Below are 11,497 nucleotides of genomic sequence, written 5' to 3'. Positions count from 1 at the left end.
TTTATGGCTAGAAAATTGCAATGGTGAAGGGGACATATATTTTGTGACCAAAATCCAAATACAAACAGGTTTGTAAGCATGGTGTTTAAATAAAGACATTATTTTAGAAAAGAAACTGAATAATTTCTGCACAAAACTTCTCTTCAACAACATTTAAAAATAAAACACAAAATTTTAAGTAGATTGCTAAGATATAGAGCTGGACAAAGAAATGCTTGGTTCATAAATAAAATTATAAAAAGAACTTTCAAACAATTTTAGTGATAATCTTGAAGACTATAAAGGTTAAAAAGAACCTGAAAACTCATATTTCTTAATGGAATGTAAAACGGTGAAGTTTTTTTTTTTTTTTTTTTTTTTGCAAAAAGATTCTAAACATTACTTAGTAAACCAATGTATTATCACAAAATATTTTTTTTGTTTGTTTGATTTTGAGTCACACAGGCCATGCTCATGCCATGTTTTTGCTTTCAGACGTCACACCTGGCAGGCTCTGGAGATCATAAAGAATGTCAAGATTCAAGCCAGGTCCATGTTGTGCTGGCCGTCTGCAAGGCAAACACCTTACCATTGTGCTATCACTCTGGCCCCTGTTACCACAAATTTAATTGCATTTCTAGGGATTTAAGCTGGATAAATGAAGGTATTTTTGTTAACATTAATTTCTTAATATTTTTATAATAGCTATGAACAAGAAACAGATAGCAATGTAGAAATAAAAAAGGAATAAATATATAACAACCTGGATGCCTTTCCAGAGAGCACTGAGGAGGAAAAACAATGTGGTTGTACTCCAAATCTCTTTATAAAATTTTTTTACATGAGAAATTTTAGAATTGAATAGAAGAATATCAGAGATTAAGGAGAAGTGAGGTGATAAAAGGTTTGGAAATGGTTTTAAATGGATATCATAATGGCTCTTATTTTGATAAAAATATCCTGCATCATGACTGAGATATATTTGTACAAGAGTTGTGATACTATAAAAACCTTTGTAAGATATTTTCACTAGAAAGAGTTAGAGAAAAAGAACATGGGGTTCCTCAATATTATTTCTTACAAGTGTTTGTAGAACTGCTACTTCCATAAAATAGCAATAAATTTATAAATATCATCCAAGTTTGCTGCAAAACACTCTCAGTGTGGATGGTCTCTCTGTTCAGACATGAATGAGTAACTGAGTCTCTTGTGGATTACAAGTGAGATTCTGTTCCCCTGGTCTTTTTAAAAAGATATAAAGAGTGTAGGACTGGAGAGATAATATAGTAGATAAAGCATTTGCCTTGCACAAGGCTGATCCAGGATTAATTCCCATTATCCCATGGGTTTCCTGGAGTGCCCCAATGAGTGATAACTGGGTGCAGAGCAACGACAAGTCTTATAAAGACCATAAAGGAAAGAAGATGGATCATATTAAATGTGTACATACAAAGCTTGCCATCATTTTGATTAAATGGATCATAGAAAACCTAAAAAAGCATTTTAAATATGTTAAAAACATTCAACTAGGGATGAGACATATGATAAAATAGCCATGCTCTAAATATGCCATATACATCTATTTTTGTTTATTTTTGCTAAACAGTTTATCGTTAGTAACAAAAAATCAAAAAGATCGAAAAGAATGTTATTGGTTATATGTCATGCCATGACATTTAGTAAAACATGTATCAATAAGTACAAGTAAAGTCAAAACTATCAAATTTAAACAGAAAAACATAGAATGGATGTCCTATGTTGTCAACTGACAACTTTTTTCAAAAAACCACATGTATAGAGCAATTTTCTTTTAAGAAAATTGTAGGCTGCTTACGGGTTATTTGAGAAGTTGAAAATTATTTAGATTTTATTAAATTATATTTATATATTTTAAGTTGTATAACATTTTGTGAGTAGTAAACAAAGAAACTCAAATAAAAGTGAACTAAAACCTTTTAGCTAGGACAAGCAAGTATAAAGAAGTAACTAATATTCATGATCTAAGAAATTAATTCCAGTGGCTATCTAGGTTTCCAGAATATATGTTATTTACTTTGGGAAGGACTATAAATTTTTTTATCATTTTCATTATGAGCATATAATTATAAGCATCATGATTCTCATGATACTCAATTGGAGATGGTCTAAAAAAGCTTCAGGAGAATAATGCTTAGGTAAAGAAAAGGAATATTTCATGATCTTCTTGAAAATTATTATATTGCAAATAATTAGCATAATATTAATTGCTATGTATTTATGATAAACACAAAGTTGCAATACACACCTTTTTGTTTAGTATAAATTGAGAAAAAAGCACACCTTTTTGTTTAGAATAAATTGACTTATTTATTTTTTATTTGTTTATCAACATATATGCAGATATATATATATATGGTATTTTAATTGGTATAATATTCAATAGTAGGAAGTTACTTTTAATGAATGATGTATTAATTCATGGTATATAATTTAGTGTAGAATGAGAGAGATTAATTTTGATAGTTGAAAATAAATTTTCTGTGCAGAGCATAATAAAAAGTAATTAGAACATTTTATTGAAAAGATTGAAATTTGTTTCTGAGAATTTTGAAGATTGTGCAAGTAATCCATTTCTAATAAAAACACATAGCCCTCAAAATCAGGAGTGTAAACATATAATTAGTGATGTATATAGTATTACATAAAAATTTATACACTAGAAGAACAAGAAAATGATCAATTATACTAAAATTACAGTGGTTTAACACAAAAATCAAGAAAAAAAATTTAAGAAGTATGAGGAAATGAGCATGAAGAGTTAAAAGAGGAAATACTCCATCTTAGAAAGACTGAATTGTATAGTGATCATTAGAAAATATTAAAGGTTTCTTATTTGGAGACCTGCAAGCATGTTGCATGAATCCCCAGTGACTCAATATATAGCCTGTGATTTTTGAATTTGGCTTGAATTATCGTTTATACTTACTAGCTTAGCGCTGCATTAATATGTAAGTTCAAAAAAATCTTTACTATCTCACTATACAATACATTTCCTGCTTTTTGATGGTTAATATATATTTTAAGATAAAATATTTATAATTCACTTGGGAGCAGTTATCACCTTAAAAATATGGGCTAGATACTGAATGCTCATAAACCACCTTTTTCCTTGTGATGTTCTCAATGTCTATAAATCTGCCCTTTGTGTCTTAGATTAGAATTTCTTCCAAAATGATTGTCGTTGCTTTGTTGTCATTTCTGATGTTTTGTTAGTCATCCTCCTCACTCTTAAAAAACAACTTTCCATTATCTATTGCTATTGCTATATACTCTGTCTATTACATTTGCAACTGTCTGACATAAGATTGGTTACTATTTCAGAGAAAATTGCCAGAATCAAGTTCTTTATAGATTTAAGGGGAAATATGAACAATTTATTTAAAGATGTAGAAACTGCTGAATTATGGCATGGTTGGTAATGAAAATCAACTATTTAATGTTCTAGAAATGTTTTTCCTACATTAACCCCACAGATCTGCACTCCCTATATCTATCTTTATTTATCTTTAAAGTCATGTCTTCAGAAATAAAACAACATTGCATCTGCGAGTGGAAAATCACTTAGGTCTAGAATTTGCAAAGCATACTGACCAAGGATGGTCTTTAGAAAATAGCATTTCTTTATTTTTGAAAGCACCTACATTGGGTTTCAGAGAAGGAGCCTGATGATGAAGTGTAATTGAAAGATTCTCCATGGATAGAAGATAAAGGTAGTGATAGTGAACATGGAAAATAATAAATTCATATGTAGGAATGCTTGAAATCATCAGCAAGACTGTTTAATTGCACATAGGAAAACAAAATAAAATAAAAAACACAAAATAGAGGTCCCACCTGAGAATAGCCATTTATTAAAATTAAATGGAGGTGTGGGGCACCTAGGAGAACACATTAAAGAATGCTTCTTCTTACCTTTCAAGTGGCACTTGTGTGATCGTTGGCTAGAGTCACTCCAGTAATGGTTCCACTGACAGGATTGAAATAGAAAAGAAACTACTAACAACTCATTGAAAAAACTCTTAACAATGTTTGTTCCTATATCTTGTAGCACACCTGGATTTTGCTAAAGCATCTTGTTTTAATTATGACAAATGTTCACATATTTTTCTTTTCCTGATTTTTTCTGTTTCCTAATTCACATACTCCATACAAACTCAGAAATCCAGGGTGCAGGGTGAAAACACTGGATTTTTAAAAACCAAAGACAGGAAATATAATTGTTATCGATCCAATTATATTCAATCCAAGTCTGCAAAGAATCAATACAAAACCAGAAGTATATAAGTCTGTCCCAAACTGTGCATAGAGACGTAACTGAATTTCTGTGCTGGATATTTTTCTTTCCAGATCATCCCCCTTTTACATAATCCTAACTAATAATGGGGTAGGTACACTTACTTAAAATATTCATCAGTGGAATGGATAAAATGTGTTAACTTTTCTGTACCAAAGATAGAAGTATAAATGCACTCTCTTGGCTGCATTTACTCAGTTAATTCCTGTTAAAGTATAATACAGGGAACTCATTCTACCAAATATTATACAAACCCTATTAGCATATTATAAGGCTAATTATATCTAGTGACTAGAATAGTTTCTATGTTTTAGTAAGATTGACATGCCAGAAGGTAAAATATGTATGCACTTGTTTATACATATATAATTACTCTAGGAAAGCAACATGGTTGCAAATTGTTTATGACTGAGTTTCAGTCATACAATGTACATCACCCTTCATCAGTACATATTTCCCACTACCACTGTCTCTAGTTTCCCTCTCATCCTCTTCCAAATTCCCCCACCTCTGAACAGGCATTTTACTTCTCTCTCACTCTCTCTTCATTTTTGACACTGGAGTTTGCATTATTGCTAATGAAATGCTATCTATGGTTCATTAGGTAAAGGTGTTCTGATCACAGGAAAGCTATCACGTGACCAAGAGAAATGTCCTATAGGACATTTGAGATATTGAAAATTAAGTGGAGGGCATAGTCAAAAAGAAAAGACTTTTTGTTCTTGTTTTTTGTTCGTTTGTTTGGGGGCCACACTCATTTGACGCTCAGGGGTTACTCCTGGCTATGCGCTCAGAAATCGCTCCTGGCTTGGAGGACCATATGGGATGTTGGGGAATTGAACCGCTGTCCATTCTAGGCTAGCGCTTGCAAGGCAGACAACTTACCTCTAGCACCACCACTCCAGCACCTCAAAAAACTTTTATATCTCACCCAGTTTTCTAGCAGAATTAATTAATTCTTCCTAGACTGGTTATCATCTCTTTTCCTATTGAAACTATGATGGCCTTCTATGTCAGTGTTTTTCAACATTTTTTGTGCAAAGGCACACCTTTTTTTTATATATATTTAAACACCTTGATTACAAACATGATTGTGATTAGGCTTCAGTAATGCAAAGAACACCCTCCTCCACCAGTGCAACATTCCCACCACCAATGTCCCAAATCTCCCTCCACCCGACCCCACCCCCACCTGTACTCTAGACAGGCTTTCCAGTTCCCTCATTCATTCCCATGGTTATGATAGTTCTCAGTGCAGTTATTTCTCTAACTGCACTCACCACTCTTTGTGGTGAGTTTCATGAAGTGAGCTGGAAGTTCCAGCCCTCCTCTCTTTGACTCTGAGGATTGTTGCAAAAATGTCTTTCATTTTTCTTAAAAGCCATAGATGCATGAGTCTATTCTGCGTCTATCTCCCTCCCTCTGACTTATTTCACTCAGCATGATAGATTCCATGTTCATCCATGTATAGGAAAATTTCATGACTTCGTCTCTCCTGACTGCTGCATAATATTCCATTGTGTATATGTACCACAGTTTCTTTAGCCATTCATCTATTGAAGGGTATCTTGGTTGTTTCCAGAGTCTGGCTATAAATATAGGTGTGAGGAAGGGATTTTTGTATTGTATTGTTGTGTTCCAAGGGTATATTCCTAGAAGTGGTATAGCTGGATTGAATGGGAGCTCAATTTCCAGTTTTTGGAGGAATCTTCATATTGCTTTCCATAAAGGTAGGCACACCTTTTTCATGAAAAAAAAAAAATCAAGAGGTACACCACCATTAGAAAATGTTAAAAAAATTAATTCGGTACCTGTATTGACTATATATAAAGTAATTATCTTGAATAGGAATCAAACAAAAATAAAAAATATTTTATGATTACTTTATTATGCAATAATAAAGTTTTTTATAACTGTTTATATTTCTGTTCACTTACTCAGTGTGAAACCTGGGCCTGTTTGGCTGAATACAAAGCTGATATTCTGGCAGGAATCAAAGAAAGACACACATGTAGTTTTACGTCAACAGCTCTCAGTCTCTCTGTCTTTCTTTTTTATAGCAATCAGACTTGAAAAGCTCATCTCACACAGATATGTAATGAAAAATGGGAGCAGTGTCAAAATAGTTTTGTTTGTCAGAATGGGGAAGTCCTTGGCAATATCCATCCAAAATCTGTCCAAAGGTAGATCAGCAAATCTTAGCTTAAAACCCAATTTTGTCTCAGTTCAATTAGTTCCTCCTGCTCCTGTAAAGTCATGTCCTTTCCACCAACTGATGCTGGGTCAAGGCATCTTCAATGAAGACTGAAGAGAAATAAAATGACAACTTCTCCTCAAGAATTTTTAAATGTTTAACCATTATCCTACACAGTACAACAGTGTGAACACCTTGTCATTGCTTGGTAAGTGTGAACATTTCAAGATGGCCACTTTCCATGTATTGATGCCAGAGTTGCACCTTTGAACGGAATCCATCTATTTTATCTGTACTTGTAAGCAGGTTTCATTTCTGCCTTGCTTTCGTGTGTTTAGTTCATTCCAATGATGAAAAATATCTGCCAGGTATGCCAGTCTTGCACACCACTCATTACTTGAAAGTAACTTTGCATAATCTGACCTCTCAACACTTTAAGTTCCTCCCGCAGCTCATACACACGAACCAAGACCTTGCCACGCAGCAACCACCAGACTTTTATATTAAGCAGTAAGGTTTTATATTTTGTTCCCATTTCATCACTCAAAGCTCCAAACATGCAACTTTTCACTGGTCATGACTTTAAAAAGTTTACCATGCGTACAACATCATCCAACAAAGAAACTAGGTCTGCTGGTAAAGTCTTGGCTACGAGGGCCTCAGGGTGTCAAAAACAATACATAACAATCACATCTGGATTTCTTTCCTTCACTCTGCTTACAAAGCCTTTGGTGCTCCTGACCATGGCTGCAGCTCACAAGTGCAGACACTTGAGCAGTTTTCCAAATTAAGTCCTCCTTGTTCAAGGTATTCTAATATAACCCGAAAAATTTCCTCTCCTGTTGTTTTTTATGGCAATGCTTTGTAAAGAAACAAGTTTTCTCTAATTGCATCACCATCCACAAAATGCACATTGGCCAAGAGTTGAGCATGTCCACTGATATCAGTAGACTCATCAAGTTGCAATACAAATTTCTCAGAGACATGGATCTTTTCCAAGACCACACTACTGATATCTGTAGACATGTAATTAATACTTCTGGAAATTGTGTTGTCTGAGAGAGGGCCTTTGGTTACTTCCTTAGCTGCTTCAGATCCCAACATCTCCTCTACAATAGCTTTGCAGGATGGAAGTATTAATGTCTCTGCCACAGTGTGTGACTTTGTTGACTTGGCCATAAGTTCAGCGACTTGATAGCCAGCTTTAAGAGCCCTTTCATTTACCTTTGTGGTTTTTCTCATGAAAGTTGCCTGTTTCTCCATGTTTTCATGCAGGCAAACTAAAAAGTCCTCATTCTTGTTTTGAAGCAAAGGGTGTTTTGTTTGGAGATGGTGTTTAAGTTTACTTGGGACCATAGCACTGTTAGATAGCTTTTCACCATACACAACACACAGTAGAGTTGGTTTCTTTGCTTCTCCGGTGAAAATAAATCCAAATGAAATATAGCTTTCCCTATATTGCCTTGTGCCAGAAAATTTGCTTGAGCTAACCATCTTTGCTTTCTTTATTTTTTTATTTAAACAACTTTATAACATACATGATTGTGTTTGGGTTTCAGTCATGTAAAGAACACCACCCATCACCAGTGCAACAATCCCATTACCAATATCCCAAATCTCCCTTCCCCACCCAACCCCCAACTGTACTCTAGACAGGTTTTCTATTTCCCTCATACATTCTCATTATTAGGACAGTTCAAAACATAGTTATTTCTCTAACTAAACTCATCTCTGTTTGTGGTGAGCTTCATGAGGTGAGCTGTAACATCCAGCTCTTTTCTCTTTTGTGTCTGAAAGTTATTATTGCAAGGTCTTTCATTTTTCTTAAAACCCATAGATGAGACCATTCTGCGTCTCTCTCTCTCTCTCTCTCTGACTTATTTCACTCAGCATAATAGATCCCATGTACATCCATGTATAAGAAAATTTCATGACTTCATCTCTCCTGACAGCTGCATAATATTCCATTGTGTATATGTACCACAGTTTCTTTAGCCATTCATATGTTGAAGGGTATCTTGGCTGTTTCCAGAGTCTTGCTATGGTAAATAGTGCTGCATTGAATATAGGTGTAAGGAAGGAATTTTTGTATTGTATTTTTGTGTTCCTAGGGTATATTCCTAGGAGTGGTATAGCTGGGTCGTATGGGAGCTCAGTTTCCAGTTTTTGGAGAAATCTCCAAATCGCTTTCCATAAAGGTTGAACTAGACGGCATTCCCACCAGCAGTGGATAAGAGCTCCTTTCTCTCCACATCCCCGCCAACACTGCTTGTTCTCATTCTTTGTGATGTGTGCCAATCTCTGGGGTATGAGGTGGTACCTCATAGTTGTTTTGATTTGCATCTCCCTGATGATTAGTGATGTGGAGCATTTTTTCATGTGTCTTTTGGCCATTTGTATTTTTTCTTTGTTAAAGTGTCTGTCCATTTCTTCTCCCCATTTTTTGATGGGATTAAAATTTTTCTTGTAAATTTCTGTCAGTGCCTTGTATATTTTGGAGATCAGCCTCTTGTCTGATGGGTATTGGGTGAATAGTTTCTCCCACTCGGGGGTTCTTGTATCCTGGGCGCTATTTCTTTTGAGGTGCAGACGCTTCTCAGTTTAATATATTCCCATCTGTTAATCTCGCTTTCACTTGCTTGGAGAGTGTAGTTTCCTCTTTGAAGATGCAATTTCCTGGAGTGTTTTACCTACATGTTATTCTATATATCTTAAGGTTTCAGGTCTGATATCGAGGTCTTTCGTCCATTTGGATTTAACCTTCGTACATGATGTTAGCTGGTGGTCTAAGTTCAATTTTTTGCATGTGGCTAGCCATTTGTGCCAACACCACTTGTTGAAGAGGCTTTCTTTGCTCCATTTAGGATTTCTTGCTCCTTTATAAAAAATTAGGTGATTGTATGTCTGGGGAACATTCTCTGAGTATTCAAGCCTATTCCACTGATCTGAGGGCCTGTCTTTATTCCAATACCATGCTGTTTTGATAACTATTGCTTTGTAGTACAGTTTAAAGTTGGGGAAAGTAATTCCTGCCATATTCTTTTTCCCAATGATTTCTTTAGCTATTCTAGGGTGTTTATTGTTCCAAACGAATTTCAAATGTGCCTGATCCACTTCTTTGAAAAATTTCATGGGTATCTTTAGAGGGATCGCATTAAATATGTACAATGCTTTGGAGAGTATTGCAATTTTAATGATGTTAATCCTGCCAATCCATGAGCAGGGTATGTGCTTCCATTTCTGCGTGCCCTCTCTTATTTCTTGGAGCAGAGTTTTATAGTTTTGTTTGTATAGGTCCTTCACATTTTTAGTCAAGTTGATTCCAAGATATTTGAGTTTGTGTGGCACTGTTGTGAATGGGGTTGTTTTCTTAATGTCCATTTCTTCCTTATTACTATTGGTGTATAGAAAGGCCATTGATTTTTTGTGTGTTAATTTTGTAGCCTGCCACCTTGCTTTATGAGTCTATTCTTTCTAGAAGCTTTTTCTTAGAGACTTTAGGGTTTTCTAGCTTTGCATTCTTTTGATTCACACTAGATCTATATCTGCTCTAAATTTTGTTCAGAGTACAGTTCTTTCCTTTTCAAAAACTTGTTCATTACTGAAATATCTGCTCCTGTCTCACTGTTACTCAGTACTTATTGCTCTTGTCTCCTCCAGACAGCAGCTGTCTGTCACACTCAGCACTCTTCTGTGCATGTCTCTATCCATCAGAAGTGCTCTTCTGCTCATGTTTGCTCCAGATCCAACACTCAGTGCTTTTCTGTGCTGCATCCGCATCCGTGATAATCCTCCAGAATCCAGAGCCATTGGTGCTCTTCTTTGCATTGGCGATATACTGTGATGTCTCCTCCTGTCAGTGTAACAGTGACACCGGAGCCATTTATAGTCCATAACATATGGCTTTGGCTCACAAAATAACCAATCTATTTGTGAGCCAAAGCCACATGTTATGGATGAAATTGGAATTTTTTCACGACACACCAGATAATATTTCACTGCAGTAGTTTGCCACTGTTCAGTGGTTGGAAAATGCTGTTCTAGGTCATAGTTTCTTGCAAACCACTGAGGTCATATTATATCACTAATTATCTATATTTCTCAGATATCAGTAATTTAATTTTATATTTTATTTTATTTATTTTCATTTGGGGGGGCACACCAGGTAATGCTCAGGGGTTACTCCTGGCTATGAGCTCAGAAATCACTCCTGTCTCGGGAGACCATATGCGATGCCAGAGTATCAAAGAAAGGTCTGTCCTACATTGGCTGCTTGCAAGGCAAATGCCCTACTGCTGTGTTATCACTTTGGCCCCAGATATTTGTAATTTTAAAAAACAGTCACATTTTTGTATATTTTAAATTTTATAAAAATTAGTGGATAGCAAAGAAAGCTTCTTTAATACCTTAACATAATAGCTCCATCTACTAACATTTTTGTAAGTATAATAGTTTGTCATAATTAATAAATCAATGTCAAGTAAAAAATATAAACTTAACATTTTATTTGATTTGTTAGCTTTAATATCTTTTCATATTCTAGGATTCCATTCATACCACTTCATATTCAGTTATCATGTTTTTTGTTTTGTTTTGTTTTGTTGTAGTATTTGGGCCACACCCAGTGATACTCAGGGGTTACTCCCAGCTGGCTATGCACTTAGAAATCGCTCCTGGCTCGGAGGACCATTTGGGATGCCAGGGGATTAAACAGGTGTTCATCCTAGGTTAGCGTATGCAAGGCAAATGCCCTGCCGCTTGCGACACCACTCTGGCCCCAAGTTGTCATGTCTTTAGGCTCCTCGTGGCTATAAATATTTCTCAGATATTTTTAAATTTTATCTGTGAACTTTTATTTTTATGATTATTGTTATTTTTAAAGCCACATTCATCTGTGCTCAGAGCTAATAACTTACTTTATTTTTAGGGATCACTACTGGTATGCTCAGGTGGGTCCATATGTGGATCAAACCCAGAGCTACTGTATGCAA

This window comes from Suncus etruscus, chromosome 11 (genome assembly GCF_024139225.1).
Source record: "Suncus etruscus isolate mSunEtr1 chromosome 11, mSunEtr1.pri.cur, whole genome shotgun sequence".
Taxonomy (NCBI): Eukaryota; Metazoa; Chordata; class Mammalia; order Eulipotyphla; family Soricidae; genus Suncus; species Suncus etruscus.
This window is presented reverse-complemented; position numbering follows the sequence as displayed.